The following is a 17,424-nucleotide window of genomic DNA, read 5'->3' as shown; positions in this document are numbered from 1 at the left end:
GCAGTGAGATCCTGAACAAGTCACTTAACCTCCAGCTGCCTCAGTTTCCTAATGAGGATAATAATAGTACCTATTTCCTAAGGTTATTATGAAGATAAAAATGAAATTATATTTGTAAAACACTTTGTAAAACTTAAGGCACTTTATAAATACTAGCTATTTTGATTTTTATTTTGGACCCCCAACACCTAGCATAGTGTCTAGAACATAACAACTAGTTAAAATATGTATGTTGATTGATTGAGTCATTCATCTGGATATATATTCTGAACTATAGCAGTGAGGGCACCTTCATAATATTTTTTAAAAAAATTTTCATTTCGTAGTTTCCTTCTTTTTAGACAATCTTAAGCAAGACATTTCCAAGTTACACCTTAAATTATCTGTAATACTACATGGTGGGGGGGGCGGTGTTCAGAGAAGTTGTGCTTAGCCACCTAGTCTTTATTTTTTAAAAGCGGTTGGGAGTTGTTTAATTTGGTGTTCACGGTTGGTTGTCAGTGGCACCCTGCTTCAGCAAACAGATAATAGGGAGTTAATTGTTTTTGATGACACTGAATCACAAGTTACTGCAGCGGATATTCTTTATCACATCCTCCAAATGTGTATTTAATGAATACTGATGAGCAGAATGTTGGAAAGGCCCTCAGTCACACTTCAGCATCTCTCAGAATCTTTCTGAAGTTGCTGCAGGTGCGATTAGCAAATCTATCAAGCCAGTCATTCTTCATCTTGAGCTCAGAAAATGGTGTCCTTTAAAAAGATGATTGCAGGAAATATAGTCTAGGCCTAGTGGGCCATGAGCACACCTGTAGAATGAATATCATGTGTGAAAAATATTAAAAAATAGCTAGTATTATCTGTATTTTGGTAGTTCATGTTGATCCACAAACCCTTAAATCTATGCTTTGCTTTCTGCAAAGCTATTGTTAATCTCTAGATGTGTTTTTGAGAAGTGTAAAGAAGAAAATATTTGGGATCACTACCACGCAAAAATTATAATAAACATTAAATACTGAAATGCAATATGTAAATACATGCAATAAAATCAAGGAACATTTATTAATGTTCTTTTATCTACTCTTTATGGACCTTTATGCTTGATGCTAGGGAAGATACAAAGATTAACTAAGACATATTTCTTTTTCCTTCTAATCTAAGTGGATAAGACACACATGTGAAGAGCAGTCATAAACTAGGGTAGAGTGAGGAGGCTTTTCTCAGGGCACTGAGATTCAGAAGATTCTACAAGTACTTGTACTCCTTCAAGAGCAGGTAGAAACAACTAAGCTTAGTACCTAGTTAGTAAGAATCATTAGTTACAATAGGAAGATATCCAATGGCCTCCTTCCTTCTGGCTACATCCCAAGGGAACTCCTCCTGTGCTGATCCTTTCCCTAGTCGCAGTACCCTTAATGGTGGCTTATGGTCCTTGTAATTTCTCCCTAAGGAGTGGTATCCTGGAATCTGTACCTGTCATGGATCTTTGTATTCTAAAGTCCAAGTTCTTACCTGAGTCTCTTATACTCCAAATTAATTTGCCTTTAAAATACTGATTTGAGGTGCTACTTACTCTGGGTATCAGAGTTTCTAGTTTGGGCTCTATCATAGGAGGACACAAAGACAGACCCAGAAGGAAAGGCCCTTGACAAAGCCTGAACTGCCATGGCTGCTCTGACTTTCTCTAATGGAGATCCTTCTTTCTTCTCATGCTCTTACCTAATTTTTCACCCTTTGTCCAAAGAAGGACAGAGTCCATCTAGTACATCACTGTCTCATCATTGTTCTTTCCTGCCCAAAGAATCTGGTCAATTCCATTACCACCTCTTCCTACCTCCAGGACAGGGAGTGATCCTGCTCTTAGAGCTCCATAGCTTTTGATTTACCATTTGCTCTAATAATAGTGCAGAAGGTGATTGAATTGTGATATTCCTGTTCATTGGCAGAATGATATCATATGCCTTAGCATATGAGAGAATAGTAATAATAACTACATACCAGTGACCATGCTAAGTACTTTACAAATATTATTGATTTGATCCTCACAACAACCCTGTTAGGTAGGGGCTATAATTATCTCCATTTTACAGTTGAGGAAACTGAGACAGACAGAAGTTAAGTGACTTGGCCAGAGTCACACAGCTAGTAAGTGTCTGAGGCCAGATTTGACTTCAGGTCTTCTTGACTCTAAGCCCAGCGCTCTATTCACTATACCACCAGCTACTTCCCTTTAGAGTACCCTTTGACCTGCATGCACATCTTTAACTGTGATGGGAACCTTACATTCTTTGCCTGCCTCACTGGCCAAATTGAAATTGAAATGTTTGAAGTGGTGATAATTCAAGGAGAGAGATGTTGAAAACAGCTTTCCAAATGCTTGTCCATTTTACCTCCTCCCCCTTCTATAACACTACTCCCTTACCCTCCCCCGCCACAGCCTGGGAAGGTTAGCAGTCATGGAAAGAAAAATAAGCTAACAGTCTTACTCCCTTAGAGAACAGGTTTGTTCACCCTAACAATGTTTAAAACATTCCTATCTAATTGAGGTGCTCACATTGTGAAAAATGGTTAGAATATGCATATTGATGTCCTAGACAATCTTCCTACTCTAACACCTTCCTTTGGTAATAGAACTGGAAACACAATCTCAAAGAAAAAGCATTAATAGACACTGTACTATAGCACAGAATTTCCCCCAGGATTTAGCTTCACCAACATTACAAGTCCACATGGTATTAAATAGCCTGAGAGGAGTAAGAACAGACTAGATCACTTCGCTGGTCCTGGGTAAGCAACAGAGACCAAACCAAAGGACCCCTAGGTTCAAGGAAGCTTGTTACTGGGAGAAATTAGAGGCAAGTACAGTCCCTTCAGAGAGGTGAATGAAGAAGGAAGGCATCTGAATGTAGGAGGGAAACTAATAAGACGGGCTGAAGTAAATTATCTGTAGAAGTGCGAAGGGACCCATTCCCCAGGGGCAGTATCTCTAAAGGGAAAAAGGGAATTCAAGCAGAACCATGGGATTTGGCTCAGAATCCTAAACAGTGTAGGATAAATTGCCTTTAAGGTCACTGAAGCAAATAGTACAAATAAGCTTGAAATACCTAGATGTTGATATGGAAACAGTTGATTGAGAGCTTCAGGAGCAGAGTAAAAAAAGGCTGGTTTAAAAATTTCTAAGAGGGTAAACTCACTGGACCAGATGAATACCTTTTCCCTCTTCAGCAATCCTTTCTGTTTTTCTGACTGATTAGCACTTTCCTTCTGAACATCTGCTGGGCATCTCAGACACCTCCTCCCCCCTTTACCTAACCACCATGTAGCTATGACATTCACTTAGCCCAATCATAGTCATGCACCGCCATTTCAAACTTTTCTCCTCCCTCTCTCTACCAGACACTATTTCCTTGGATATTTGCTATGGCCTCCAATGATCTGTGGACAAACAGAATTGTGGTTGTGCTCAGAACTAATTCAATCAGTTCATTAGGTTGAGTGTACTAATATCATGCTGAAATTGTGCCTGATGGTTTCAATTCTCCTTCCATGCTCAAGGTTTCTAACTCTCCTAAGACCAGACGGGAACAGCTTTCCACTAGCCATCTCATGTATTCCTTGACACAGTTATATTTAGCACTAGCCAGAGTAGTATTTTCTGTCCTTTGCTGTCAGGCTCCAGGATCCATTGCTCCTCAGAGGGGACCAGCATTGCAAAGGTCAAAGAGTATGCAGCTCCACTCAACTCCCCAACCTCTTCTTGCAGGTGCTAATGGACATGACCCCAGAGTCTCTCATTGCCTGCGCCTTACTAGCTGGACCACCAAATGGTTGGTTTACTATTCTAAACTTGGCTACATGATTGGAGGTCATCCACTGCAGAATTAATTGTACCTGTGCAGTTGGGAACCCTTTTGGTACTGAGACAAAAGGCTGTATATGATGTTTGATGAAAAGGATATAGGAAAACTTCTAAAGAAGACATGGTTTTGTCCCTGTGCACAGATGAGATGAGTCGCTGTCCTTCCCTCTCCTTTTCTACACCCATCCTGACCTGGTCTTTGTGCCAGTACCCACTGTACATAAATTCACAGACAAATATGAAGGAATTGCAGTTGCAAGTAGTATTGAAACAGTGGGAATCAGCAATTCTACACAAGAAGTATTGGGAGATATAGTTTACCATAGTCTTTCAGAAGCTGGAATGAAATTGAAGAAGTGCTGAATGTGGAGCTTTGGAAAGTTTGAAAACTTCCAATGAACTCCATTTTCCACTAAGGAGATGTAACTAGAATTAATGTGGCTCTTGTAGAAGATTCAAGATTTGTCAACAAATGTCTGAGCAACCCTTCAGAACTTGATAAATTGAGGATGTATGTATGAGATAAAGAAAATTAGTTGAGAAGTGAGCATCAGATCTCAAAATTAATTAATGTAATAACACTTAGTGCAGCATATGTTCTAAATTAGTGGTTTATGGAAGGTTAGCAGCTTCAACACTTCTGAAAACAACACTGTGGCATGGGAAAAAATCCCTTAATTATTCAAAAAATGGCTGGTTAAAACACTTACTATTTGCACCTTTGCCACAACTTCCAGTGATTTTATTAAATCGGTGTCTGTCTAGTTCATTTCATCATATGTGGTAAAAATGAGTTCTGACATCATATGCTGCAAAGAGAGTATTGTTATCTATAAAGAAACCTTAAATCAATGTTGTAATGGCTGCTCATACCCATCCATCACAATAATTTACATTTGCTTTTCTGTCTGTGGGAATAATTGTATGAATACTGAGATTGGTTGGCTGGCTTGTGTCAGATAAAGAGGAATACCATCTCAATTTTTGAGTAAACAGTTTTGCTGAAACTCTTTGAAACAAATCAGGTTCCGGTTTTGTAGCAGAATAAATAACAGATTTTAAGTATTTTTTTAAAAGGATATGGGGAATGAAGGGTAGAATTAAGCTTATAACAGGGCTGGAAAACAGGGATTTTGAGATGTAGCCATATGATTTCAAACTAGTGCAAACTTAATCATTGGGTGGTATTTTTATTTATTAATTTAATATAGGCTTAAATGTACTCCATTAGTGGCCAGCTTTAGGCATTTAGGACTGAAGTAGTGCAGCATTTCTTCTACCTTCTCAATAAAATTAATTTGCATAAAGATAATTATTAAAACCTGTGGAAGATCATGAGCCATCAAGAACCAACGACAAATGCATCGTTGTGCTTTTCCTTTCAAATGTCTTTTCTTAAGATGTGATCAACTGAAATTGAAGACTCAGCTTTATCCTGGACAAGTAGGAGGTCACAGCTATTATGGGTGTGTAAGCAGCAGGATCAGCTTTGCATGATGCTCTTGGTTTTGCTAGTTTGAGAGGTGGGGTTTATTATTTCTTTGAGGCTGCTTACCTGAGGCTGTGTTGGCATAACATCAAATTTGTTGTTGTTTAGTTGTGTCCAACTTTTTGTGACCCTTTTTGGGGTTTTCTTGGCAGAGATGTTGGAGTGGTTTGCCATTTCCTTCTACAGCTCATTTTTTACAGATGAGGAAACTGAGGCAAATACGGTTAAGTGACTTGCCCAAGGTCACATAGCTAGTAAGTGTCTGAGGCCAAATACGAACTTAAAAAAGATGAGTCTTCTTGATTCCAGGCCCAGCACTCTCTCTACTGCATCAATAACATCAAAATACATCACCAATTCAAGTGAATGAAAAAGAAAAATCTAACTATTTGTTTTCAGACAGTCAGAACAACTGGCTGGCACCATTTTCAACTATTAGCCTTGGCACCTAGTCACAGCATGGCAACCTGAGTATATATACAACCAAAATACAAAGGAGAGTTGACTAAAGTGTGCAAACGCATTTGTTAGTTCTTTGATAACCAGGTAAAACTTTGAAACCAATGCATTTGATCAGTGGTATTGCTTTGGCTGGACAGTTGGGCACAGATTCAGCTAAAATGCCCAGAAGAGGTCTGCTTGTTTAACCCAGGGTGTTCTGAAAGATCTTAATTTGTTTTGCATTGCAGTTGCTATTTGCAAAAACTTTTGCTCTTTGTATTCCTGTCCCCAAGCCCAAAGCTGGCTTATTCTATGCTGGGCAGAGCCATGAGGAGGTGCAATCTAAGTAAGAGTGTGAGTAGCTGGGCTCTGTCCATCACCTTCCAGGAATACTTGCTCTAAGAATTAGTCTAGAGAAGTCCCCCATTTTGATACACTCACCATCTTTGCAGAATTTACCTGCTTTTCATGTGATCATAAGATTTAAGGTTAATAGGGACCACAGAGATCATCTAGTCTGACCTCATTTTACAAAAGAGGGGAGTGAAATCCAGTGAAATTAAATTACTTGTTGGAGATCACGTAAGTAGTAAGCAGCAGCACTTGGCTTCAATCTAGGTCTTCTGACTCTAAGTCCATGGATAGGACTGAAATACTCATTGCCAGGACTATGTTACAGAACAACAAAACTTAGGCTACAGTACTTTTTATGCCACAATATCCACACTTGCTGACTTTCCCTCTCCACCCCTGGGTAAGCAACATATTGAAACTGGTACACTTGTGCTGTGTGCTTAATATGCATGGTTGCTGCTATCAGAAAGATTTGTGAGAATACATTTGTGAGAACATATATATATATATATATATTTTTTTTTTTTTTCCTATGTGAGTCTCATTAAAAACCAGCAGGATGAGAGATAATCATCTGGAAAACTCTCTCTAGCTGACATACTCTAAAATGAAATCAGATATCACCAAAAGCATGTTATTTAAGCAGATCAGAACTCTTGTGGCCAAAAATGCTAAAGGGGAAGTCAACCCCAAGAGTAATAGGAAGCTTTCAAGAGTGAAATTCTGATGACACATACAGAAACAATTCCAGAAAAAGAAAAAAGAACTATCAAGAGGCGCTAATGTGGAATCATGGGGAACTTACTGTCCAACTTAGATTTTTAAAAGAAATGTAAAGATGATGGAAGGAAGAATGATAGAAAATGAATGGAAAATAAGGATGTGGTTCTATAAAAATAGTGTCCAGAATACCAGAGCCCTCAGTAAGCTGAGACACGTGATGAATGCTAAGAACAACAGCAACAACAATAACAAAACAAAAACAACAATAACATTTTGGGGGAGTAGAGGTAGATTTAAAAAAAGAGGAGGACCACTGGTCAGGGTGGATGGGACAATGATAATAGCACTTAATGTCATGACTGGCACATGGTAGGTGTTTAATACATGTCAATTGATGGATGGATGGATGGAGGAAAGATAGGGATATTCAATTCTTATTGTTATTCTGAATTCTCTAGCAATGAAAATTATCTTTGAACTAGAAAGGACAGAGCAAATGTGGTTAAAAGGAAATTAAAAGTTGACATACCTAAGGAGATAGTAAGCTGTCCAAAAAGTCGCCATGTCTATTTACTTCCAAAAGTACTAGAGAGTTCTAAACAGCTGGAATATTTGGTTGCCTGTCCATATCAAATAATCTTCAAAAGATCATGGGGGATGGTGGGAGTGTGGTAGGACTAGAAAAAGTGGATGTTTCACTGATTTAAAAAAAAGCAGATGGGGAGAGATTGGAGTCTATAAACCATAGTCTATGGAATATGTCTTTGATTTCTGGCTAAATTCTGTATTATTTCAGTGAACACCAAGAACAGATCATGATAAACTAGACCAGGGGTGGGGAACCTACAGCTTCATGGCGTACATGTGGCCCTCTAGGTTCTTAGATGCAGCCCTTTAACTGAATCCAAACTTCACAGAACAAATCCCTTCAATAAAAGGATTTGTTCTATAAAACTTGGACTCAGTCAAAAGGCTGTACCCAAGGACCTAGAAGGCCACATATGGCCTCGAAGTCACAGTTTCCCCACCCCTGAGCTAGATATATTGAAAGGATTACTGAATCAAACCACTATTATAAAGAGTTTACCTATTTTTCAACAAGCCATTTTTACAAAATCACTTCTTCTATCCTTGTGGACAAGATGTAGAGTCATCTAGGTTAGCTAAATGATGGTAAAATTAAGTAGATTTGTTACTGGATTAATGACTGGGTTCAAAGAGTAGCCATTAATGGCTTGATGTTGATTTGGAAACAGGTGTTCAGTGAAATGATGAATAATCTTTTCATTATTCAGTTTTCTTTGACATTTTTGGGAATTATTTGGATAGGTATAGATGGCCTGTTTATCAGACTTGAAGATATGACAAAATTGTGTTGAGGCAGCTAACATATTAGATGACAAAGTCTGGGTCCAAAAAGATTTCAACTGGCTAGAAAAATAGACTGAATCCAATGTTGTGCTGGTAAATGTTTAACAACCAACTCTCCAAATACATATACAAACATACCTACAACATACTTTGTAATTCAACCTATATCAACATTTTCCCATTACTTTCTTAAGTCTAGATAATCAACAAAACATAAATCAAGCTGATTTGTGGTGTTTGCCTATTTCCGAGGTGTAAATACTCAAATTAAAAATTTACCAATTGGCTATCATGAGCTGGTATGAGCTGCCTCCAGCACAGCTCTGGCTCAATCTAATAAAATACAATTTTAGAGAGATAAATATTTTTTTTGGATTTTAAAATTTTTGATGAGGAAAATTTGGATTTTAAAAATTAGCTTGTATAACAAAATATGGAGAGGCATGACTAGACAATAGCATAAGGCAACCAAGAAAAGGCCATCTGATTCTAGGCCACATGGAGAGACGGATGGTATTCAGAACATAGGAGATAATAGTCTCACCGTTCTCAGCTCTGAATCTGAAGCACTGTATTCATCTCTGGACATCCTTTTTCAAGAAGGACATAGACAAATTGGACAGTATCAGAAAAGGATGACCAGAACAGGGAGAACTTCTTAGGCTATGCCATAAGAGGATTATTTGAAAGAACCAAAGAGAAGACTAGGGGATGAAGAAACACATGCTAGCTGTCTTCAAATTTTTGAGGGACAATGATATGGAAGAAGGATTCTATTTGTTCTACTTATTACCATGGGGGAAAACTAGTAGTAATGTATCAAAGTAGCAGAGAGGCAAGTTTAAGCTCAGAATCAGGTTACATCTCCTAATAATTAGAACTGCCCCAAAACTCATCAGTTTAACTCCAACATATAATATCACATTACTCCCTCTCATGTACTCTGTTTCAGCCTAACTGATCTACTTGCCCCTAAACTCAGTATCCTACCAAATACCTTTGCACAAGCTGTGCATATGCCCCAAATGTCCTTCCTCCTTATTCCTGCCTCATAGAATCCTCACCTTTTTTCAAAGCATGTATCAGGTGCCACTTCATCAGGAGACTTCTGATCTCTCTAGTTTTTAGTGCTTTTCTGCCAACAAAATTACTTTGTATTTATTCTGAATGTACTTTGCATATTCTTATTGGGATACATGTTGTTTGTTTGTTTTCAGTAAAACCCAAGTTCTTAAAGGTCAAGGATTCTTTCTTTTTTGATTTGGTATCTCCAACGCATAGTACATATAGTAGGCATTCAATAAATTCTTGTCGTGTTGCACTGAAGTTGAATGGGATACCTGAGAGGTAGTAGATTGTTCCTTACCAAAGGTTGCCAACCAAAGCCTGCATATCTAAAAGATGTTGTAAAGGAGATTCTTATCCAGGTACCTGGTAGATTACATGGTCCATAAAGTCTCTTTGAGTTTTGAGATTGTTTCAATTTTGTTGTTGTTGTTGTTGTTGAGTTGTTTTTCAGGTGTCTGACTCTTCATGACCCCATTTGGGGTTTTCTTGGCAAAGGTACTGGAGTGGTTTGCCATTCCCTTCTGCAGCTTATTTTACAGATGAGGAAACTGAGGCAAACAGGGCTAAGTGACTTGCCCAAGGTCACACAGACGTGTGTTTGAGGCCAGACTTGAACTCAGAAAGATGGGATTCCCTGACTCCAGGGCCAGCACTCTATCCATTGCACTACCCAGCTGCCCCTTGTTTCAATTAGCATTATGATAAACTCTCCTATCTGGCATTCTAATAATCAAAGCTTTCCATTACTTGCTATGTTACATTGTCATATATCCCTTAATCTCTCTGTATCTCAGTTTCCTCATCTGCAAACTAAAGGGATTGGATTAGATAACTGCTAACACTCAGTTAGAAAAATCTATGTATTTAACCAACATTTCTGCAGTGCCTCACTGAGTGATGTTCATGAAGATGACCCAGGAAAACTCTATAGCACTGCTTGAGTCATTAGTGGAAAATTAAATGATGTTTAGTACAGTTTCAGTGTTTTGTGACTTTTGAGTTCTTTAAAATTTGGTCATCTGTGCATGATATATAGAGTAACCTTTAATTAACCAGAATATTTAATTAACTGGAACAACTTCTTCACTAACAGTCCTAGAGCATAGTGTTTATATCATTAGAATTCAATAAAGATTGCCATCATTTTCCATGATTATTGAGAAAGCAGAGACAGCCATGGTATAGTGGATAGTGCTGTGGATAATGTTGAAGCAAGCAAAGGCTCTCCTCCTCTCTTTTAGAATTATTAAGAAATAAATATTTCTCCAGTCTTAAGTTTTTGGTCCCACCCTAATGAGAAATCCTATAGAATCAAACTTCTGGGAAAATGATATCCTATACTTAATTCCTTTTTTCCTTATCAAAAGCCCAATCATTCTCTTTGAGAAAACTGGGTGATATTTCAGAGATGAACTCAGTTCTCCCTAAAGATAAAATGAGAGAAATACCCACAAGGGTCAGAGGTCTTTGACTGATTGACTTAAAAGCAGTACCCTCTTTCCACAAATCTTAATTACATTAAGGTAATGATCAAACTAAGTGAAGGACAATATCTTTAAATCCTTCAGTTAGTGGAAGCATATCTAAAGTTCACCTTTGCAGAAGGTAGAAAGGAGAATCCTTAGAATAGGGTATTCTTAGAGAAAGAGAGAGAGAGAGAGAGAGAGAGAGAGAGAGAGAGAGAGAGAGAGATGGACCTCTTTGACAATATAGGGGGCTCTTCAGAATAATAATTGTTGCCTCCGTTCATAATTGAAAGAAATATAAGTTTCATTTAGAGGTTAGTGAAAATAAAAATGTAATTTTTTTCCCATCCAAATTCATAAATTCCTTGAAATTTATCCATGGACCCCTTGGGGAAAGGAAGTGACCATGGACCTCAGATTAAGAACCTCTACTTAGAGGATATAGTCAAAAATGGATTGAATAGTTTAGAAAAAAAATGATCCTCTATGATTAACCAACATTTTAAGTTAATATTTTTCTAAGCTTGCTACTTAACCTCTGAACCCTTGTTTAATCTCGATTGTGGGATTTTGTCTTGTTTTCAAGCATCATAAATTATAGCTCTAAAATTATCTTATGTTAGATTTTCAAATGCATGTGGAAGTTCAATCTCTTTCTCCTTCCCTCTTTGTTTTGAATTAATTTAATATAAATTAATAAATATTCTTGGCCTGGTTTGTGCCTTAAATGCACTATACAGAATTTTCTTCCACATATGTGATCTGTGTGACACTTAGGTGACCAAGGCAACTTTCTAAGCACTGATCTTTACTGGTAGAGGGAGTTTCCTCACTGCGAGTTCCCTTTGCTAATGAAATCCCAAGTCTGCTAAAAAATGAAAAAATTGTTTTGCTAGTAGGTAAACAATATTTCTAATTATCACTGGATACGATAACCTAAACATTTTAGTCATCAGGTATATATACACTCTGGGAACTTGTTTACTAGGATTATCTACTGCTCACATACCAACAGAGTGAGTGCTTTCCTACCAAAACCTCCATATCCAACACTTTCTTACATTACATGTGAATTAATGGGAGACAACAGTAAGATTCATAGGGATTCATTATCAAAAGCCCAATCATTCTCTTTGAGAAAACTGGGTGATATTTCAGAGACGAGCTCAGTTCTCCCTAAAGATAAAATGAAAGAAATATCCACAAGGGCCAGAGGTCTTTGACTGATTGACTTAAAAGCAGTACCCTCTTTCCACAAATCTTAATTACATTAAGGTAATGATCAAACTAAGTGAAGGACAATATCTTTAAATCCTTCAGTTAGTGGAAGCATATCTAAAGTTCACCTTTGCAGAAGGTAGAAAGGAGAATCCTTAGAATTATAGGGATTCACGCCATTTATAATGATGAATAGGGGACAGAAACTTTCCCAAATAAGGTTGTAATAAAAGGAGTGATTATAAAAAATGAAATAGAAAATTTCAGTTACATAAAATTTAAAAACTTGCACAGACAAAATCAATTCAACTAGATCAAGATGAGAAATGTTCGAATGAGAAATACATCTTTGCATAATACAAATACATAACACCAAGAGCCATTCCCTTGGAAATAAGTGATTAAAAGATATGAACAAGATTTTAAAAATAGTTGCAAACTATTAATAATGAAAATTATTCTTGATTCCTACTAATAGTTATATTGTAGATTAAAATAACTGTAAAGCTGTCCTTAAAGTAGTAAAGATAATAAAAGAAAGAGATAATGTTATAGGAATAGTAACATTAATAAACTGTTGGAATTGTGAATTAGTCCAATCTTTCTGCAAACAATTTGGAATTGTGGAAGCAAAATCTTTCAACTATTCTTACGCTGTGACTCATCTATCCTACTGCTTACTGGGCATAGACCTTGAGAAGGTCAAAGATGGAAACAAAGGCCTCATGTATTCCAAAATATTCATAGTAGCAGATTTTGTGATATCAAAAATCTGGTAACAAAGCAGTTGTTCATCAATTGGGGGATGAACAAATTGTGGTATATAATTGTAGTAGATACAGAGTGCAGAAAGCAGAAACTGAAAAATACATACAAGGACTACAATAATGCAGATGAAAACTGCACTAAAAGACAGTCAAACTGGGATGAACTATGATGCCCAGTTTTGATCCTGGAGAACTGATGATGAAGTACATTTCCTTCCTCTTGGTAGAGAGAGGTCATATGATCATAACTTTAGAAGGGACCTTAGAAGACACCTAATCTAACCCCCTCATTTTTACAGATAAAGGAACTGAGGACTAATATTACAAAGGCAGTATCTTTGACTCCAAATACAGAGCTCTTTCCTAGGCACAGATGAGGAACTGTCAGATACAGGTTCCATGTATTTAGGTGGGGTTTGCTTAAACATTTTTCTTTGTTACAAGGAAGTATAATGGGTATTGCTTAAAAGGAAATGGCTAGAGTGTGGTCTAAAGAGAGATAAGTAAGGGAAGGTTTTGAGGCACAAGGGAGGTGCTGCAGTAGTATAGCAAATACTGGAATTATAGCAGCCCAATGTGCCTAGGATTGGATTCTCTCCAGGACATTGGGGTCAAATGCCAAGAAGCCTCAGCATGGCAAATTTGGAAGATTTACTCTCATAGCCCAGTACCACTGCCACCTGGCACTCCTAGGAACTTGCCAATCTTGCCAGAATATGAGTTGAAGAAAGGATGAGTGGAAAGGGAATGCAATGTGTATATGACAGAAAAAATAGGGAAATGGGTGAAATGGTGAAATAAGTGGGTGAAAAAATTGTGACATTTGAATCTGGAAATCTAATGATATGTGTTTCAAAAATTTCAGAGAATTATGGAGGGGGTGAACAGAAGATTGGAAGGAAACTGCCAACATATGTCAAATATTCAAAAGAAAATAAGACCATAAGTGAGAAGCTGTTTAGTTTCATAAAGAGTATGTGCCAGATAACTTCGATAGTTTTTTAAGGGATAAGGTTTTAAAAGAAGTAAGCATTTAATGCTTAAATTTTAACATAGTAGTATCTGGGTTTCATTTTTAAACATCACTTGAATTTATTGGAGATATACAGATAAGGTCAATCCTCAACTTTTACGGGGATGGGGTTCCTAGAAAATGGCATGAAAGGAAAAAATGGGAATGTTGATACATTGAACCTATGGGAAATAGAGGGTTAGGTTCCGAATCGTTCGCTAGAGATTGCTGAATATACACTTTTCTGATACAGTTCTTCATAACAACGTATTAATTCTGATAATATGCACTTTTCTTAACACAGTAACCATGAAATAACTCATAAAATCCAGGGGAGAGGAGAGGTGACACTGGACAAGAAGGGAGGGACAGGGGCACAGACATCAGAAGAACCCCAGGTAAAAAAGGTAATAGGGCAACCTGACATCTCCAATCTTCCTTTCTGTTCTATTGTTGAACTGTTCCCACATGAAAAGCACGTGCCTTGGCGTGAGTCGCTGGCCCTGGTTTAGTTCAGAACTCTCTCCTGGTGCGACTCTTCGTGGGCTGGATGTAGTGATGGGGGCAGCCCATTCTCCTTCCCCAACTCTGCAGCCTCCCTGGCTGGGATGCTCAGGAGTGAGCCCAGCTGCATGGGGAGTGGGGGAGGTGGGATGCTACACTATCTCATTTACCTACAACTTAGCTGCTTTTCCATTTTTTCAATCCCCTTATTGCATACTGGAGAGGTTACTTTAGCATCTTCTGGAGCAGATTCATGAGCACTTTTATGAAGACTTTCCTCCTTTTTGCAGATACTAACTTGCGTGTCATGCCTTTCATTTTTTTTCTCTACCGAGCATAGCAGCAAATATGCTCAGTTGCCAACATGAAAGTGAAAATGAGGTTACTAATAAAATCACACAAATGCTTGAAATCGTGAAAGTTAAATGCTTGAATGTTAAGAATTGACTATATGTAGGTGTGCATGTGAATATCTATATCTATATATCTATCTGTAGACAGCTGTTTACTATGTAGAGAGAGCACAAGAGAAGTGTAGAGGTATAAACACATGTATGCACACACATATGTATATCTGTGTATAGACATATATGTATACGTGGAGGTGTATAGGTATATACACGCAGAAATACATTGTTAAGTTGCTTCAGTTGCATCGGACTCTCTTTGCTCCCATTTTGGGGTTTTCTTGACAAAGATACTGGAGTGGTTTGCCATTTACTTCTCTGGCTCGTTGTACAGATGAGGAAACTGAGGCAGACAGAGTTAAGTGACTTGCCCAGGGTCACATAACTAGTAAATGTCTGAGGCCAGGTTTGAACTCAAGAAGATGAGGTTTCCTGACTTCAGGCCTTGCTCTGTCCACTGCCACCTAGCTGCCTACAGAAAAATATATGTGTATATCTCTCTCTCTGTTTGATCTAAACTTGTGATTGCAGTCAGTGAAGGTAATTTCTACTTCTACTTCTACCAGTTACTTTTAGCCTTAACAATTTGCCTGAGGCTGACGTATATCAGAGGCAGAATACAGGGTTAGTCATTATATGGACTGAAAAGCAAATGATTGATTAAAAATAAAATAATAATGTTAAAGATGATGATATTTATACTGTGCCTGTTATGTGCCAAGCACTTTACAAATATCATTTAATCCTCATAACCTATGAGGTTGATGCTGTTATTAACCCCATTTTACAGTTCAGGAGCATGAGGTAGATAGAGGTTAAGTGACTTACCCAAGGTTACACAGCTAGTAAGTGTCTGAGGCTGGCTTTGAACTTAGGTCTTCCTGACTCCAGGCCCAGCGTCCTATCCTCCACACCACCTAGCTGCTATCCATTGATGGGAGCGGGGGTGCCTATCTATCTTAGACCCCAAGTTTGTCCCTCTGGGGTAAGAGAGAGATTCACTGGAATATCAATCTGTTGTCTGTCTTGGTTTTTCTCTAATGGGGAGTCCAAAACATTAGATGGTGCTAAGTCTGGAGAAACTTAGAACCCTGGGGAAAAGTTATACTCACTGGAGAGTGAACAGAATTGTATTATTTGTAAGTTATTATGAGTTCTTTCTGTGTTTTCTGCACTTGTGTATGGGCTTCTTTGACTTCTTTGCATTTTCTTGGTGAAGGTGGGGGGGAGGCCATATTGTACCTAATAAATATGTTACCTTTAGTGCTTGTATGTGATCTGGGATGGGATTGGGAAAGAAAACCTTTTTGGTCACATCTAGGGGGCCCCAAATTTGAACTATACACAAGCAGATTGAGATTCCCCAGAGTAACTCCAGGTGAGGGCATAAGTCAAATATTTAGTAATTTTTTTAGATCACCTCCATCAAATGGACATAATAGTACTAGTAGTAATGGGCAGCTAGGTGGTACAGTGGATAGAGCCCTGGCTTGGAGTCAGGAAGACCTGAATTTAAATCTAGCTTCAGACACTTACTAGCTATGTGACCTTGGGCAAGTCACTTAATCCTGTTTGCCTCATTTTCCTTAACTGTAAAATGAGTTGGAGGAAATGGCAAACTACTCCAGTATCTTGGCCAAAAAAAACCCTCCAAAATGGGGTCTTGAAGAGTCAGACATGACTGAAATGATTGAACAACAACAACAAAGTAGTGGTAGTAGTCATAGTAATAATAAACAGAATGAACCAGACTTTATATGGGCTTCAATTTTTTTTTTATTTATCAGGTAAACTTCCAATCCTTTTGAACACCTTCAATACTCTGAAAACAAACCCATCAAGTTGTCTTGGTGCCTTGGCAAATGTGGGAAGAACAAACAGAATTTGTCTTTTACTAATTGTGCACAGATGTGCTGCTATTTATCACACATGAAGTTGAATGCAATGAACCATCATAATTGCTGGCCACATTTCTTTCAGGATGTGTCCTGGCAATTCAATTCTTTCTTTGAATGGTAGTTTCTTTCTGTGAATAGCTCTTCTAGTAGGGACTTTTCTATCTATCTCTTTTAGAAGAAAAAGGCAACAATGATTACTTTTCGGTGACACTGAAGATTTAAAAAAAAATGTAAAAGCCACTTTATCTAATGTTATTCCTCAGTAATTAAAATTGTTCCTTTAAAATCTGCATGATCCTATGCCATGGAGATGACATTGCCATATTGTAAACACATATGTTTGTGTGTTTCATCCAACTTAGATGCATTCACAAAAGGAGAGAAGCTGCAACATTTGCATAAAAAGCAGGTCTCTATTCAATTTTTTTTCTGTCACTTGAATCTCTCCTCCATGAGTCACTGTACTTTTTGTGATAATAGAGGTGACTTCTGCAAAAGCTCACAAAACCTAAGGTAGCAGCTATGTACAATTCCTGGGCTATTTATGAACATGTAGTCAGTTAAAGATGGCTTTGGCCTGATTTATCCTTAGCTATATTTAAAATTAAGAATCTTGAGGCCCTCTACTTTAATAAATTCTCTAAGTTTCCCACACTTACCCACATAAGCAGTAGGTTGATGCCCTGAAAAATCTTGAATTAAACAAATGGTCACTTTTGGGGGCCATTCTCATGACTGAATGGGTTTGACTGTCCAGCCCAACCAATGGTTGTGCTAAAATCTAGCTAGAATCCTGTTATTAAGGGGATTTGTTCTGTGAAGTTTGGATTCAGTCTAACGACCACAG

This window comes from Vombatus ursinus, unplaced genomic scaffold, assembly GCF_900497805.2.
Source record: "Vombatus ursinus unplaced genomic scaffold, bare-nosed wombat genome assembly UNPS02011700.1, whole genome shotgun sequence".
NCBI lineage: Eukaryota > Metazoa > Chordata > Mammalia > Diprotodontia > Vombatidae > Vombatus > Vombatus ursinus.
The sequence above is the reverse complement of the archived record's forward strand: the minus strand, read 5'-3'. Positions refer to the sequence as shown.